The 16,064-nt window shown below is 33.3% G+C and overlaps 1 long non-coding RNA gene across 9 annotated transcripts; it reads left to right on the top strand.

Annotated features, from left to right (window-relative positions):
* The first annotated feature begins 3,011 nt into the window (after positions 1-3,011).
* On the top strand, positions 3,012-15,471 carry LOC126700134 (uncharacterized). 9 transcript variants are annotated; one of them, XR_007647036.1, is made up of 7 exons: positions 3,012-3,704; positions 3,797-5,525; positions 6,435-7,682; positions 11,323-11,389; positions 12,673-14,413; positions 14,845-14,949; positions 15,154-15,471. It is a non-coding gene; the product is annotated as an uncharacterized LOC126700134 (long non-coding RNA). The 9 variants fall into 9 exon arrangements; XR_007647039.1 differs by lacking the exon at positions 15,154-15,471 and having other exon boundaries at positions 6,435-7,239; positions 7,552-7,682; positions 14,845-15,129; XR_007647038.1 differs by lacking the exon at positions 15,154-15,471 and having other exon boundaries at positions 3,012-3,510; positions 3,617-3,704; positions 14,845-15,127.
* The last annotated feature ends 593 nt before the right edge of the window (positions 15,472-16,064 follow it).

The raw sequence follows: 16,064 nt of genomic DNA, 5'->3' as shown, positions 1-16,064 counted from the left end.
ACGCCACCTCATCACCACGTCATTCACCACATAATTATTATTTATTCCAATTTTTTTTACAAAAAAAAAAAATATATATATATATATATAAATAGATTATTGATCTTACATATTCATCTTTGTCGGTTTTAACAACTTTGGATTTTATACAGCAATCCATATCGTGATTTTTTGTTCTGTTTTCAGGGGCAGGGTCGTTCCCCTTAGCTGCCTCTTTTTTTTTATAACAGAAATACTAGTTGTTAAACTGGTATACCCTGTTCCATACCATAGCATTACAGCCCTTCTTTGTGACATGCCACGAACTGAAACTGCCTATATTCTTCTTTCATTAGCCCCACCAGATTAGGACCACCCGTTGGGTTTCCGCAGATGTCCTAGCATATTTAAGATTATTTATGTTATGTATAATCTTAAATATGTATACTTTTTTTTTTCCAAAATTTTGAAGGATAATACTTTTAACAGTTATCAAATATTTATTATAACCAAATTGATGTATTTTCTCTGTTTAGCTTTCTTGTTGATCAAATTTTCCAAAGTCTGCATAGTATCCTACGTGCATGGTCTTGGACTTACCATTGGTTGAGTTCATATGTATGTCACTTTACTTAAGAAGATGAAGTGGTTCTGGCTGAGTCAATATGCATTTTTCTAATACAATCTTTGTAATTAGATGTAAGTCCATTTCTAGACCCACTTTTGTCCAATAACTTGTGTCCATTTCTAGACCCACTTTTGTCCAATAACTTGTGTTGATGTTTTCTGCTGGTTTGCAGTAGAGAGGACTGAAATCAAAGCACTGGCGGAGCCAGAGGGGGGCGAGGGGGGGCACCTGCCCACCCTGACTTCTCCTAAAATTTTTTAGTAATAGTAATATAGAGTAGTTACATTCTGACATGGAGGAAAAAAGATTGAAAGAAAGGACTCCTACTTTGTTGAAAGTCACCAAACCATTGCTTTTGTCTTGTCCTACTGCAATTTGTATCTATTTCACTATTTTTTTATATTTTATTTTATATCATTATTTATACTATATTTAATATTTATGATACTTTTTACAGTATTTTATTTTTGAAGGATGCTAGAGATATTACAAATTTTACTACTTATATCTTACAAATTGACATGTCACCAATCACAAAAAATAATTTCTAACATTTATTCATTATATTTTTTAAGTAACACTAATCACATTCTTACTCCATCAGTTTATAAATTTTTTAGTAGTTATGAATTGGTTATTTTTGTTTATTTATTTTAATAATATGAAATATATTCATATTTGCTTACAACTGTTTATTTATTTTGTTATTATTGTTGGTTAATATTTTTTTGATTAATTTTACTTTTAATATCATCTTTTAATTTTGCCCCCTCTAGACTAAAATTTTGCCTCTGCCACTGAATCAAAGCATTTATCAGTGTTGCTAGCAAGGATGATTGAATTGATAGGACGCAAGGAAAGCATTGTCATTGATTATGAACTTTATACTTCTCCCTCTGTAATCTAATTAGTATACTTCAAATCTGATGGAATGGACCATGCCAAATGTACTGTGATCTAGTTTGTATTTTTCTTCTGTTTGTTGTCAAATGCATGCTAATTGTTTCTCCAAATAATAATAATAATAATAATAATGCATGCTAATTATGTAATCACGTGAAAGTATTGTACAATCTACCTTGAATAGATATTTCCAAACCTTCACCACATAGATTGCATGAAGGAGAAAGTTGGTAAGAAAATGCTTTTAGTTCTTTAGAACAGTTTACTGGCATTGGTACTATCTGTTATTTGATTTCCTTTTTAGTAAGGATAATGGGAGATTCATTCTAATCAGCGATGATATTATGTCACAAAACTTTGTAGTGTTGAAAGCTCACGCTGAATGCAATCTAATAGGAATTAAGCCATGAAGGCTGGTCGGTTGACTTGACTGCTTAACGGTGCATTTGTCATTCATTCAATTCACTAGTGATTTGTCAAATGTTTTCACTTATTTTTACCGTTCTTTGAACAAATGGAAAAATTATTCGGTCCTTATGATGGACCACGTCACTTGTTCACCATTTTACTAAAATACTCCCTACTTATTTAAGATTTCTGAGTCAGTAATCAGTTTTTGTTTAAAATTTTTTTCTGACTCAGCAATTTTAAATAGATGAAAGTTTTTTAGTAAAATGATTAACCACATCAGTTCTCCACCATGAGGACCTTATTTCTCGAACAAATGAACTTGGAGTGAGAATGAAAACACATTTAGACTAGTAAGGCCATGCTCTTTTCTTTTTCCCCCTTTAAAATGTGTGTGTATATATATAGTTAAAAATTAATAGGTTAGATTTCCTACTCCTCTCTTAAGATTTTATTTACTTACTAGCCTCATCACTCGCGCTCCACATATGTGATGATGCTTTTTTTTTTTTTTTTTTTTTGAGTTTAATTTCAATTTGAATTTATCTATTTGTTAGTGAGGTTACATAGGAAAGGATTGTTATAAAACTAAAATTTTGGATTTAAAATAAAGTAATCTGTTGAGTTTAATGTGTGCTAGTTTTTAGAAAAAGAAAAATGTATCAAACCTACGTGAGATATGTTTAGATAGAGAGTATGCTAATTTTTAAGAAAAAGTATGTCCGGTAGTTCTTTTTTTTTTTTTTTTTTAAATTTTGTTGAATTACAAATTTAATCAAATTTTTTTATTTTTTAAGAATAAGGATTATCTAATTAGATTAGGGGTATTTTTGACTTTTTTAAGTTATAACTAATTTTCTGAATCTTTTTAATATATAGAGATATATAGAGATTATAGCCCCCTCCTAAAAAATACTGTATTTAGGAAAAATTACAATTTAAACCCTAGAGTTTAGGGTTGTAACAAATTAAACTCTACAATTTCAAAAATTACAATTTAAAGCTGAAGTTTTAAAAAGTAGTAAATTATAAAATCTTAATAAAGTTTTAAAAGTAAAAAAAAATTAAGATATTGCCTTTTTCGACTTTTACTTAGAGAGGTCAATCACACCAAATTGTTTGACAGGAAAATTTGGGACTGTTACTTCGCTCAAGCTATTAGGCTTTCACATCACCATAAGAGAATCATTTCACGTTAGTTGAACTGATGAAGGAAAATGTACAATCAACTTTTATGCTCCAAAACATGTGGTCACATTTCTGTTGTTCGTTTTGCTAACAGCTAGTATAAACTAACTCTACAGTCACAACATACGATTAATTTGCTTCCATGCCCAAAGCGTCTTATACCGCACCCATTTGCTAAAACCCATGCCCTCATGCTCTTGACCGGTCTCTTCAGGCACGGAAGCTCCAATGGTGGACTCATCTCGTTCCATGTAAATATGGGCAACGTGGAAACTGCCTGAAAAGTGTTTGATGTATTGCCTCAAAGAGGCATAGATGCGTGGAATGCCATGATCATTGTGTATTCGCGTAAAGAGTACCGAGTTGAAGTTCCATGTCTCTATCATCGGATAATCTTGGACGGTGTAAGACCTGATAGCTCAACTTTCATTGTGGCCCTCAAATTTTTACGGTTTTAACTAACTTTTTTTCCACTCATGCCATTTGTTCTGGTATGTGCGGGATGTGAAGAAAATTTATCGTAGAGGCTTTGGGTTTGTGACCTTTGCAAATAATTCTTCAGCTGCCTGGGTTGCCTGACGCAAAAATTTAATACAAGGTCAAGAGGTATCCTTCACTAGTTCTTTGGGCTTTGCCCATATGTTTTGGCTTCTCTTATGAAACTAATATCATGATGCATTTTTGCTTCAGGTTGAAAGAAAAAACTTCTTGATGTTGATCTACTGGTTTATGTATACACAGAAGCCAATCAGTATAGAAAGGAAAGAAGTTAAATTTTCGACACCGATAATGCATGATGGTGATGTTTATATTAATTTTCTTGAATCTTTACACTTACTTTTAAAACTAAATTACCATTTTTGATAATATGATGAACTCCTTCTATGATCTTAACCCTCTAAAAGTGCAGGTATTGGGTTCTATTTTCAACTTGTGGGAGGAGAGGGGAATCGCTACCCCATTGTCCCTTAGTCACATTTTTTATTTTAAGATAAGTAAGAGAGAGTTGATAGCACATTTGAGCCTGGAATTTAAAAGGGTCAGGATTAGCATTTTGGGTGTGGATGAAGTTTCGAAAACATGGCTGATCTAGTCTACGGACACCATGTTCTGTGAATATGGCACTTGTATTGTGATTGTTATAAATACTTCTCCACAATCCCTATACCAAGTTGCTGTATCTGATTGCAACTCTTGAATTGACTTAAGAAAGACAGCTTGTGATTGAAGACTCATCGTAGTTCTAGTAGTGGAAGCAGAATCTTAGAAATCAACTGGCCGAATTGGCTAGTCCCAGCTGGTTGGAATTTGAAATATAAGAAAGAAGAAGTAGTCTGACTTGATTAATCTAGTGAAAGCTTTTGTAAATTCCTGTTGCGTTTTTCTTTGTGCAACTCTGTTGGGTTTGAATTTCACTTTAATTTGAAGAAAACTCGATTAATCTAATTGAACATGTGAAGTATACAGGACCTATACTGGATGGAATGTCATTACATTGAAGAAAATAATAAAACAACTTGTTCTCATTTTATCGTTGGTGCACTAGTTTTTTATGAATTCTGTTTCTTGCAGATTGTATTAGAGAATGCTTTTCCTATTGCGAATGATATGGTGGCTGTAGATCCCTCTTCCACTGTGGTGCATTCTTTGAGAAAGAAACGAAATTATCTTCATTTACAGTTCCAAATCAGCTAAGTTTTAAATGTTAGCAAATAGCAAGCATTCCTTTTTTTTTTTTTTTTGTTTGAATTTCTGCCTATTCAAAAAGGAATCAGATTGCTTTTCATTTAGCTTGTTAGTACCAGTACCGCAAATAGCCTTTATGTCTTCACTCTCACACGTGAATTTTTCACTGCCTAAACTCCTATGATATAGCTCTGAGCTACAGATGATATAGCTCCTCTAGTTGTTTTATGAAGCTATGTACTCTCCTTAGTTATCTCAAAAAAAAAAACTCCTATTCTCGTTCTTCTTCACTTCTTCTATTAGTACTAGATTATGTATACAAAAGCAATAGCGTGAACCTAACAATAACACAGAAGCAATAGCACGAAGAAGGCATGGCTAACTAACGAAATTGTTAGCAAAATGATGTTATTTTGCAAAAAAATCCCAGTGAGTTGTAGCGTCAACCATTGATATTACCGTTGGGCTCATTTCTTCTTTTTCATTTCATTTCCTTCATTTCAGACTTTTTCCTTCATTTTCGCTTTACTCTTCCCCACAACCTTCTCTCACATTTGTTCTTTTTCATTTCATTCCAAAGATCTGATGAAACCAAAGCTCTTGGCCAGCCAAAAAGAACCCATCCATGATTGAAGTTGCTGACTGAAGAGACCCAAGCTCTTCGCCAGCGAGGCACGCTCTGTCACCATCCGGCTGTTACTCCACTTGATCAAGTTTCTAGATCTTCTCACAGGTGACCACTATCTCTCTCTCCCTCTCCATTTTCCATGTCCATTGTCACATTTGTTGTTTTTCATTTTCTTTTTCTATTTTTGCCGTTAAAATTTTTTTTCCCGTGGACTGATGTTGAGCACCTGATATTTTCTTTCGTAGACTTATTTTCGAAGACATTTTTTTAAAAGCTTATACACATGCTTTGGGTGTTTGGATATGTGATGCTGTGGGTTTGGATATACGGATGCGCTTGTGCTGTAGCTTGTGTGCTCCGTCAATTTTTAAAAAAAATTGTATGCTTCATGCTTGTGTTGTAGTTTGTGCGCTTGTGCTACAGATTTTAAAAAATGCAAATATTTTCTCCTTCTTATACATGGGTTTGGAGACAAGTATTTAATAAATTTTGTTTCATCCTAGGACTAAGTGGGCTGATCTATTCAAACAGGTTATTCTAAAGTTGTTTTCTTTGGTAATCAAAATAGACCAGTATTTGGTACTGAAGCTATAATGTGATGCATACAAACAAGGCCATTTGAATTTCACTTTTTATTTATTGGAGTTTCTAACATTGCATCAAATGCTTTGGGTATTTGGCAAATTATAGTAAAACTATATTATAGTTTTGGATTTATAAAGCATGAATAGTTAATTCAGCTTTAGGAATTTGCATTTGATGACATTAGTGATTTTTTTTTTTTTTTTTTTTTTTTTTTGAGATAGAGAGAATTTTTTTAGTTAAGAGAGCTTCAATCCCTTTAAAACACTTTACAACCCCTTTTAAAAAGTAAAACCATCAGAATTGAACACTTTTTTGAGTTAAGCAATAAAGTTATGGGATTTCCTTCATACTTGCAAATTACCATCAAGTCAAACCTATAATGGTATAGTATTAATTTCTCTTTTCTTAGAATATGCTACTGTTTGGCAGATTTTTAAAGCTTCGTGATCACATGATGCATTCTTAAGCACCCTGCCCCTGCCCCTGGGTTTTGTGGGAATGGAAAGAAAATGAAAGATTGGCAAGAGAGAAGAAGAGAACCCGTGCCAGAAGTGGGAGAAGATCAAAGTGGGAGGAAGAGTGTTTTGGCTTGGTTGTTTCAGTAATTTTCTGGGTTTTCTGATGGGAGAAGGCGAAAGTGGAGAGGAATAGCAGAAAAATGAAAGATGAAGGAGAGAGAACGCAGGTAGGGGTGTTTTTTGTTCTGTGTAGTGTCACTGTCTCAAACTACTATACAAAGGTGGGGGGAAGTGGGAAAGTGCCAGCATAGAGTGTAGTGGAAGTGAAAGGAAAACTTCATGCTTTTCTTATGGAAGATAAGAGCCATTATCAATATGAATATATGATGCAACTTTTGGATAAGCTGGCTCATGAAATGAGAACTATTGGATATGTCCCAAATACTGAATTTGTGTTGCATTCCCTTGATGAGGATGTCAAAGAAAAAATGTTATGTAATCACCGTGAGAGGCTTGCTATTGCTTTTGGTCTCTTAAACACAGGGCCTGGAACCAGATTACTAATCATAAAAAACCTTAGGGTGTGTGGGGATTGCCATGAAGCAACTAAGTTCATTACAAAGATTGTTAACAGAGAGATTGTTGTTAGGTATGTGAAGCGATTTCATCACTTCAAGAATGGGATCTGCCCACATGGTGACTACTGGTGAAGCTGATGTGCGTAGATTTCCTTTCTCTTTGCTGGATTTTTCACAGAGGAGGTGTTGAAATATCAGGTTAGGATCTGACACCTCTATAGGAAAGCAAGTTGTTAATATTATAATGGGGTAATGGAAGAGACAAGCAAGCTAACATCTCAATTGCATACTACAACCTCTAAGCCTAAGGAGTGTATAGATGAAGCTTGGTAACCAGTAGAGTCCTTGGAGATGGTCCCATCCAACATATCCAAATCCAGCTGGATTGCTGGCAGAATTTGGTCGTTGATATACATCCACCACTTTATCAATTTCACCTTTATACTATATTCTTCAGCCAAGTTCAAAGAGATTTTATCGAAAATGATACACTTTCTTTATTGCTCACAGAAGATGCAGATTGTTGAAAGGATTTATCTCTGATTGAAATGCCAAAGAAAAAGACTTGCAGGATTTTTTTTATCCAAATGTCTTCTTTCATGCTTAGCATCAACAAGACTGATTTTCCTCTAACAGCTCCGGTAATTAATCCTTTTGAACTCTTAATTATTTTTTTCTCTTGCTTTCTAGTGTCAAAGGCAATACATTTTTTTCATCTCATAATACTGTTGCTTTTTCTTCTTCCGTATGAAAATTCAAAATTTTTGAGGATATTATTTGGTTTGACATTTAGAACATGGATTTCCTAACAAAAGCAAAATTGGGAGTATAGACAAAACTTAGGGAATTTCATATGTTTATTATTTCTGGATACAGTTCACATGTTCTAGTATTTAGTTGAGAATATAGACCATTACATAAATGGTCTGAAGAGCAACCCTTTTCCAATTGTATCTGGTAATTCATTTTAGTACATCACTTGTGGCTACACACACACACACACACATATATAATTGTAGTGGCTAATAGAGCTTGTTCTTTAGATTAGATTCAGTGTATTTTCTTCCCTGTTTTAGGGAATTATGCTAGAGTTCTGAGCTTATGCAAAGGGTACAATTCCCTTTTCTTCTTGTAGTCATGGACTAAAGGATAAGTGGGATGCTCAAGTGGCTTCTAGAAGTGCTCATTGAAATTCTGGGTAACATTAAGAAGTTCTTGTGGAACTATTGCTCGATGGCTGATTGTGCATACCTTTTGTCATTTTGGGGATGCTAAGGGTTATTTTCACCTTTCCTCTACTTTAGAAAATGTTTTTGTATTGTATTCACAGTCAATAAGATTCAGCATTTATAAGGGCTTCACCTCCTCCCTTGGCTTATAACTTCCATAGAGAACACAATTCACCATTGTGAGATACTGTTCATTGTTCACCCTTTTCCAATATCAGTTATACTGGTGGCTAGAGGTAGAGGATTCCCTACCTCACCTGTGGTTTTTCACTCTTCTTGCTTATGTAGAAGGATTTTCAATGTAAATATTGTATCATTCTATTTACACTCTCATCATTTAAACCTCTAACACTCAAATGCCCATTGTTATTACAATAATGAAAACCAATGTATGGATAGTTAACCAAACTAAACCCGCTTTCCTTGAAAACCCATTTCTAAACCTTAACTATCCCATACATTTATAGATACTTAGCTTCCCAATACCTTTTGATCTTCCCTAGTGGCATTGAAATTGAAGGCCATAGTTGTACTTTATGTGGGACCTAGTTGATTTTATGGCCAACACAACCAAGTTGTTGGCGCTCAGCAAAAGTAGTGGAGGAGGAGAAGGAGGAGGCGAGCTTAGAGAGAGAAGGTGATAACTTTCGGTATTAGAGAGAGAATGTTTTAAATTTTGGAAAAAAGAAGAAGATATTCTCGGTAGGTAGTTCATTTAATGACATGACTAGTAGTGTTTTCTCACCATAAAATTTCATGAAATCTATGTTTTCAAAAATGTGTAGCTTGAACCTATTATATATATGTGTGTTTGTGTGTGTGTGTGTGTATGTGCGTGCACACGTAGGTGAAGTAAAGAGTTAGTTAATTAATAGTTAAACCTATGCAACTTGGTCTCTTATTCTAAGGTAATTTGGATATTATTCTAGCAATGAAATTTACCTTATATGTTGAAATACTTAGAAAGGATTTTGCTCCCAGATATGCATGTGGGATTGTAGCCTTTAAATGATTGGTCTTGTAGTACAACATATACACCTGGACTTCAAAATTTTCCAAAGTCTAAAACCTGATCAATTATTTTTTTGATTATATTGTTGATGATCTCTAAGGTAGTTACAAATTTTGCTGATTTTGTTCTGTTTCTTGATTTGAAATGTGGAAATTTTACTTTTAGGTGTTTGGAGTTTTTGTTGAGTTTGCCTTGAAATTGGGCTTGTAATTGTAATTATTAAATTAGACTTCTTTTGATGTGGCCTTCTTGTTTTTCTGGGTCCCAAAATAAGAGACTCAATTAATACCATCATTTCTTGTTTTCATTGAAAATCTTATCCTAGAAATGAAATGTTTTCAACGCCTGATGTGTGTCTCTGTATGACAGGTTAGACCTGTTAAGTTAATAACGTAAAGCAATAATATTGGTTTCTTTCTTTAAGATTTGTAATAGATGAGTTCTCTACTATCCTTTGAATATCATTATTTGTGTTAAGGCTGCCTTCCATGACCACCTCCAAACTCGGCAAAAGGTGGAAGCTTTGTACGCTGACTATGACCTTTGTCTATGCACTTCTTTTTCAGTCTATGAGCATCCAGCTATGACCTTTGTCTGCCAATGTCATGTTGTTCCATCCAGGTGAATTGACATGATTCTCCTAGATAATATGTGGGTCTTGTCCAGGTTGGTTGAATCAATTCAGTTGCATTGAGTCTTCAATTGCTAGCTGTTGCCCAAGCTTGATAATGTGGAAATGAGGGCTTTGTCACTACATGGCCTTTTTATTAGATAATTTGGGTCTTATTTGTCAATTGATGTTTGATAATAGAGAAAGAAATAAGCAAAATTGTAATGGTGAAGCAAGACTAATAGAACTTGAAGCTGTGATGCAATATTTCAAACTAAAAGAGAATACCATTAATCCCATGCTTAAAGACAAGGGAAAATCAGTTTTAGAATAACCTGTCCTTTGCTTGCATTGCTACCTTCATTATTTTTTAGCTCTTCATTTCTATGTTACTGGTGTGTCATCCACCCTCTAGTCCTTTATCAAAGATTTATTTTAAATAGCTCATTTATTTCCTCTTTTCTTTGTGATTTGACTTTCCCATGGGTAACTTCAACGCAAATTAGCACTGTGTCATTTTCTTTCTCTTTCAATTTTCTGTGGATAAATACTTTAACAGTTAAGCAGAAATTTATATCAAATTTACATATTTCCTCTATATAAGTTTCTTGTCAATCAAGTTTCCAAAGTTGCATGCCTATATGATATTGTACCTAGTTGTCTTTTTTGGATGAATGAAAATATATTATTAAGAAAAGGTGCAGTGCAAAGCCACACATAACATATCAACAACAGAATACTAGACACAATACAGATAAATTCAAAGAAGAACAAAACTCTTGTGCAAATCCTAGCTTGTCCTAATTAAATCTTGACTGTTACTAGGACATCAAATACAATCACACCAGCATCAAGCATAGACATAACAGATGTAGCGGGAAACACAACAGCCCTACAACATACGACTCCCTGGCTTCACTTGGAGAACAAATAATGGAATATTATTGCTGTTACACAGAAATATAAACATGCTCGTGAAGAATGTAGCTCTAATAATATTGAAAGATTCATGCCAAGTTTGGGAAATTTGATTGGGAGTTTAAGCACACAAGATGACTCTGATTATGAGAAATACCTGTGAAACTGGTAGTTTTGGCAAATCCAGAAGGCTAATAAACTTTCTTCTCTGAATTTTTGTAAGTCACCATCTTGCCTTCTTCACAGATTGTGGTGCACATGACAAACTTGCCACTCAAATGGAACAAGACAAACCTTGACTGGCATGATAGATTGTCGGAATACAAGCTGGTCAAATATATATATATATATATATATATTACTCATTGGTGTGTGCCATTCTCCTTTGTTATTTCTGAGCCTAGCTGTTATGACAAGTGAAGTCCAAAAATTGGTAGTATGTGTATCTTCAAATTGTAGGATATGCTCTTCTTGTTAATAATATATCCTATTCTTGATGTGGTTTTTTACAGGTTCTGGGACGTATTTAGGTAGTACATGATTAAGTTGGTGAATTGGAAAATGTAAATGGTGATGAAGGTGATGTTAACAGTTCCTGTATATGATTTTGTCTATTATAGGTTTTTTTGCTTAAGGATACTAAGGAGCTGTTTGGATTTTCAGTTTTCATAACTCATAACTAAAAAATGGTGGGATCCATGGTTGAGAAATCCATTTGGTTTGGATTTTTATAATTCTGTTTCCAGTTTTTGTTTCCATCACTTAATTTTTTGATTTTTGAGTGATGAGTTATGGAAACTGAAAACACATTTTAGGTGTTTTCAATTTTCATAACTTTGTTTCCAATGGCATTTTGGTAATTAAACACACATGGAGGGACCCACTAGTCAAGGTCAGTCTCAACTTTTGACCTTTTTTTTTTTCCTTTCTTCTCCACTGTTCTTCAGTTGTTCTTTCTTCTTTTCTTTTCTTTTTTTCTTCCTTTTCGCTCTTGTCAGTTCGTTCTTCCTTTTTTTTTTTTTTTTTTTTTTTTTTTGTTCTTCATCACATAATATTTTTGGTCTTCGCTTAGTTCTTTTTTTTTTTTTTTTTTTCTTCTTCTTTCACTGGTCTCCGTTGGCTGGTTTTTTTTTTTTTTTTTTTCCCTCCTTCTTTCACTGGGTTCGGTGAGTTTGGGTATCTGATTTTTTTTTTTTTCTTTTTTTCACTGGGCTCAATGAGTTTGGGTGCTGGGGGTTGAAGGAAAAAAAAAAAAAAAAAAAAAAAACCGTAAAAGTTGCACCAAGTTACAAGTATGAGGCCCACAAATAGTTGAAAAATTTGAGTGATGATAAGTTGAGTGGTGGTGCCAAACACACTTTGTGTAGAGTGATGGGGTATTTTAAGTGATAGGTATTTTAAGTGATGAGTGATGAGTGACGAAAATTGAGTGAGGAGTGATGAAAAATAAAAATCCAAACAGCCCCTAAAATTTTTGGTTTCTATGTTCAATATTCTTCCTCTATTAATGCAAAATCATTTTGTTTTGCTATTTAATTCTCTCATTTCTTCATAGGAGACTTACTGTTTATAAAATTTTACCCTCCTAGCCTAAAAACTTAAATTTAGTAAGTTTTGGTAAAATTCTTCCATAGAAGTGAGAATTATAGATTGATGATTTCCTAAGTTCCTACCTCCTTCACTAAGCTGGAAGCTAATATTTTATAGGCATTGATTTGATGAGCAATTATTGTTTAACCTCAGTTGTAGTGTCAGTTTCTATCATGCATTAGATGGTTTACTTTTGTTGTGTTTCCAGATTTTCTGTATATTGGATGGTGGGTTTCTGCAACTTGGTGACTGATTGGTTTCTGCTATGGTAGGAAAATCGCAGAACAAGATGTTCAATGGATTTGGCTTATTTAGCTCTTCAGAAGATCTATAAGTATTGAGCTGCTTGACAATTAAATTTAATCAGTGTAGGTTGAGCAAGTGGACATTCTTTTAAATTAAATTATCTGATATTCTTGCTGTCAAAAAAAATTCTGAAATAGCCAACCACCTCAAGATGATGTTAAAAGCTGTAAAACAAATTAGGCAATCTTTAGTTTTACAGCTTTATGTTCCCATTGTCTTGTGAAATTAATACAAATTGATGTTGAAAGCCAAAATACATTTCAATTGTATACCATATGTAACAAAGCTTACCCAATATCATCTTCTCATAGCACAATTACAGTCTGAAATAGCCAACCATTTGATTTGCAAAAGAGTAAAGAACCTATGACCTTTGTTTTGTACTAAATTATCTTCTTATTAATCTAAATCAATGCACATGTGTTTAAATTTGATTGGTCTGTTATTTTGCTCCCAAGTTTTCTTTTTTCATATGTAACTTATGTTTATTAGCTATAGAAAGGCAAAAAAGAAGGGAAAAAAATCTTAGGCAGCTGGTAGACAAAAGCTAACTGCTTTGAAATTGAAAATTAATTGGTTATTCTTCAAATAATTGTAAATCATGTTGCTTGGTTTTTGTAATTGAGTTTTAAGTGTTATATCTACATGTATGAAGTATTGCCTAATTGTCTTCACTTAAACTATGCTGATATATTGTGAGAAGATTGAATTTCTTTCAAAATATAGTAATTTTGGTAGAACAACCATAATAACCCATGTTAACTTATAAAATTCTCTATCCATCCTCTTGATGCTGGCTCATAGGTATCAGTCATGAGCAATATGTTACAAAGATCAACAAGTTACCTCTTACCAGAGAACTTTCTCTATTTATCTTTTAATATTGTAATATATAAGTCTATGACAGAGAGTTTATTCAAAAGAGAGTATAAAAGATACAATGCTTAAGAAAAGCTAGCATTGAGTGGACTTCAGAAACAAAGGAAAGTACAAATTAAAAGGATAGTAACACTGGATAAAAGACCAAAAATAGTATGAAGACCATGAAGTTCCAATATAGCATCTCACATCTCAGCAGTGAGTGCACTGCTCTTGGCCAGAAAGCCCGCCTGCTTTTTACAATTGGTTAGACATATTGTATAAGCTCAAGAGTATAAGCTCGTATGTTTCTATGCTGAATCCTGTCCTAAGTGATGATCATCTACATTGATATGTTTCTTTATGTCATGGTAAATTGGGTTATCACAACATAATTCATTGGTTGTTTATCGTAAGAAATTCCAATAAAAGTATCAAGAAAAACTTCATTTTCTCCGTTCAGCCTTTACCCATATCTTTTAATGGCTTTTATGGTAAAGAGATATTTTATTTGCATTTCTTTTTATTTTGTATTGTATTATACAGCTCTAGCAGTTTGGTTTGGATGATGATATAGTTAATACTTATATGTATTTACTCTGTGGGGTATGTAGTTGGCTTTTGCCTTGCCATTTTTTTTCCCGGCCTAAGATGATTTTATAGCTTCATGGGATAATCTTTCTCATGAAATTTATTATATTTTCATGAGAAAGAGCTGTCTCTTATTTACTTGCCTTTACAGAATGTTAACTCACTGTTTTCAACAGGAAGAAACGGTACTTCCAAGGGTTGTACCCAAGTTTTTGTTGCTTGAATACCTCCAAGTGTCACGGATGATGATATTTGAAGGTATCAAATTATGTCTTGATCACATTCACCACCTCTTGTTGTAGCAATTAGCAATATCTACAAATCCAAATGCTTTAATAGCTACATGCATCACTATCTAATGTTGTAGGATTATAAAAATAATTCAAATTTGATGGATGGTTGATGATTATTGTTGTTACTTTATGAACTAAGCTCCAATTTTAGATGCTTACATACTGAAGGTATACAGTATCCTCCTAACTGTAATAGAGTTGAGTGTTTTTTGGTGTTTTTGACATATTTCTTTCAGGTTTAGTAAGTACTTACACTAAATTATTATAAGAAGTCGTTGCTTGTAATATAATTAGTTAACTTATTTGAGTTTCTTGCTTGTGTATTGCTCTACATTGAACGCCTTCTAACGTTTTTTTACATTGAAATGTTGAATTTTAAAGTTGCTTGCATTTCAGGATCCGATGACAAAACAACACATTGGAATTGGAGTTTGAAATAAATAAAAATGCAGGAAGTGCAGCTAGAGTTTTATGAAGTTTTTGTATTCTAGTTTTACTCAGGTGAATTCTATTCTAGTTTTATTCAAGTGGATTTGTAGAACAGTGTTAATTTAATAAAAGAGATTTTAAACTAAGTAGTGTTTAAGGTGTTGTTTGGAAGATTGACAATTGTAGAATTTCATCCTATGTTGTGTTCTATATTGTGTATCTGTACACAAATTGGTCTTCCATTTAACGTCATGGTATTGCCTGGTCTGTTTACAGATTCAGTAGACCCAATAATGTCTGAAACATGGGAACTTAAAGGTTCTACAGTTGCTGTGGACTTAGTAACTCCAAAGGTGTCTTATTTAATGTGCTAGTACTGACAATCGATTCTCTGTTAAGGTGATGGTAGACCTGCATATTCCACCTGCCATAATTTGTTTATGCAAATATTGGTAGTAGCCGTATCTGTAATATAGGAGTAATGCTACGTTAGCATTTTAAAAGCTAATTTCCTCCTTGGCTAAAAAGGCAAAACAAAGGGATAAAATGTTCTGTTTAGTGATGATTTTAAGAAGTTATTTAGATGTAGAAAAACTAAAGTTTTAAATTTCAGTAGAGGCGCTTATAAAAAATTATCAATAGAAGCAAAACGTAATTGCTTATTTGTTCTATAATGAATGGCAATCCATTGCCACTGCTATTTCTATAGCTATAGCCCGAAGGCAAATGGTGATGTGGTGCTCCCTCCTCTTGCATTTATGATGAATCATCTTAATTAAATTCATGGTGAAATCCACTATGAATGTGTGAAGAATGAGCTCCACATCATTGTGTTTTAGAAGCACAAGCACCCAATAATTTTTCCATAACTCGTGTGTCCCTAACCACAGCAGAAGACACTAACTTTTTTGAGTCAACCTATGTATAATGTCATGGACATTGGATACCAATATGATTCAATGTCAGCAAATAACAAGGCAAATCTTTCAAGGACAAAGCTTAGTCACAAAACTTGGTTGTAGCCTAATACTACATATTTACTCAATAAAATAAATATTATTACATATTTTGAAAATCTAACGATTGAATTGCATATTCTTTATACTCTTAGTATACATGTCAAATTTTGTGTCAATCAAATATTATTTACTATATGATTTATAAACTTATATTTTATACATGATTTT

The sequence above is a fragment of the Quercus robur genome, chromosome 9, assembly GCF_932294415.1.
Source record: "Quercus robur chromosome 9, dhQueRobu3.1, whole genome shotgun sequence".
NCBI lineage: Eukaryota > Viridiplantae > Streptophyta > Magnoliopsida > Fagales > Fagaceae > Quercus > Quercus robur.
The sequence above is the reverse complement of the archived record's forward strand: the minus strand, read 5'-3'. Positions and strand labels throughout refer to the sequence as shown.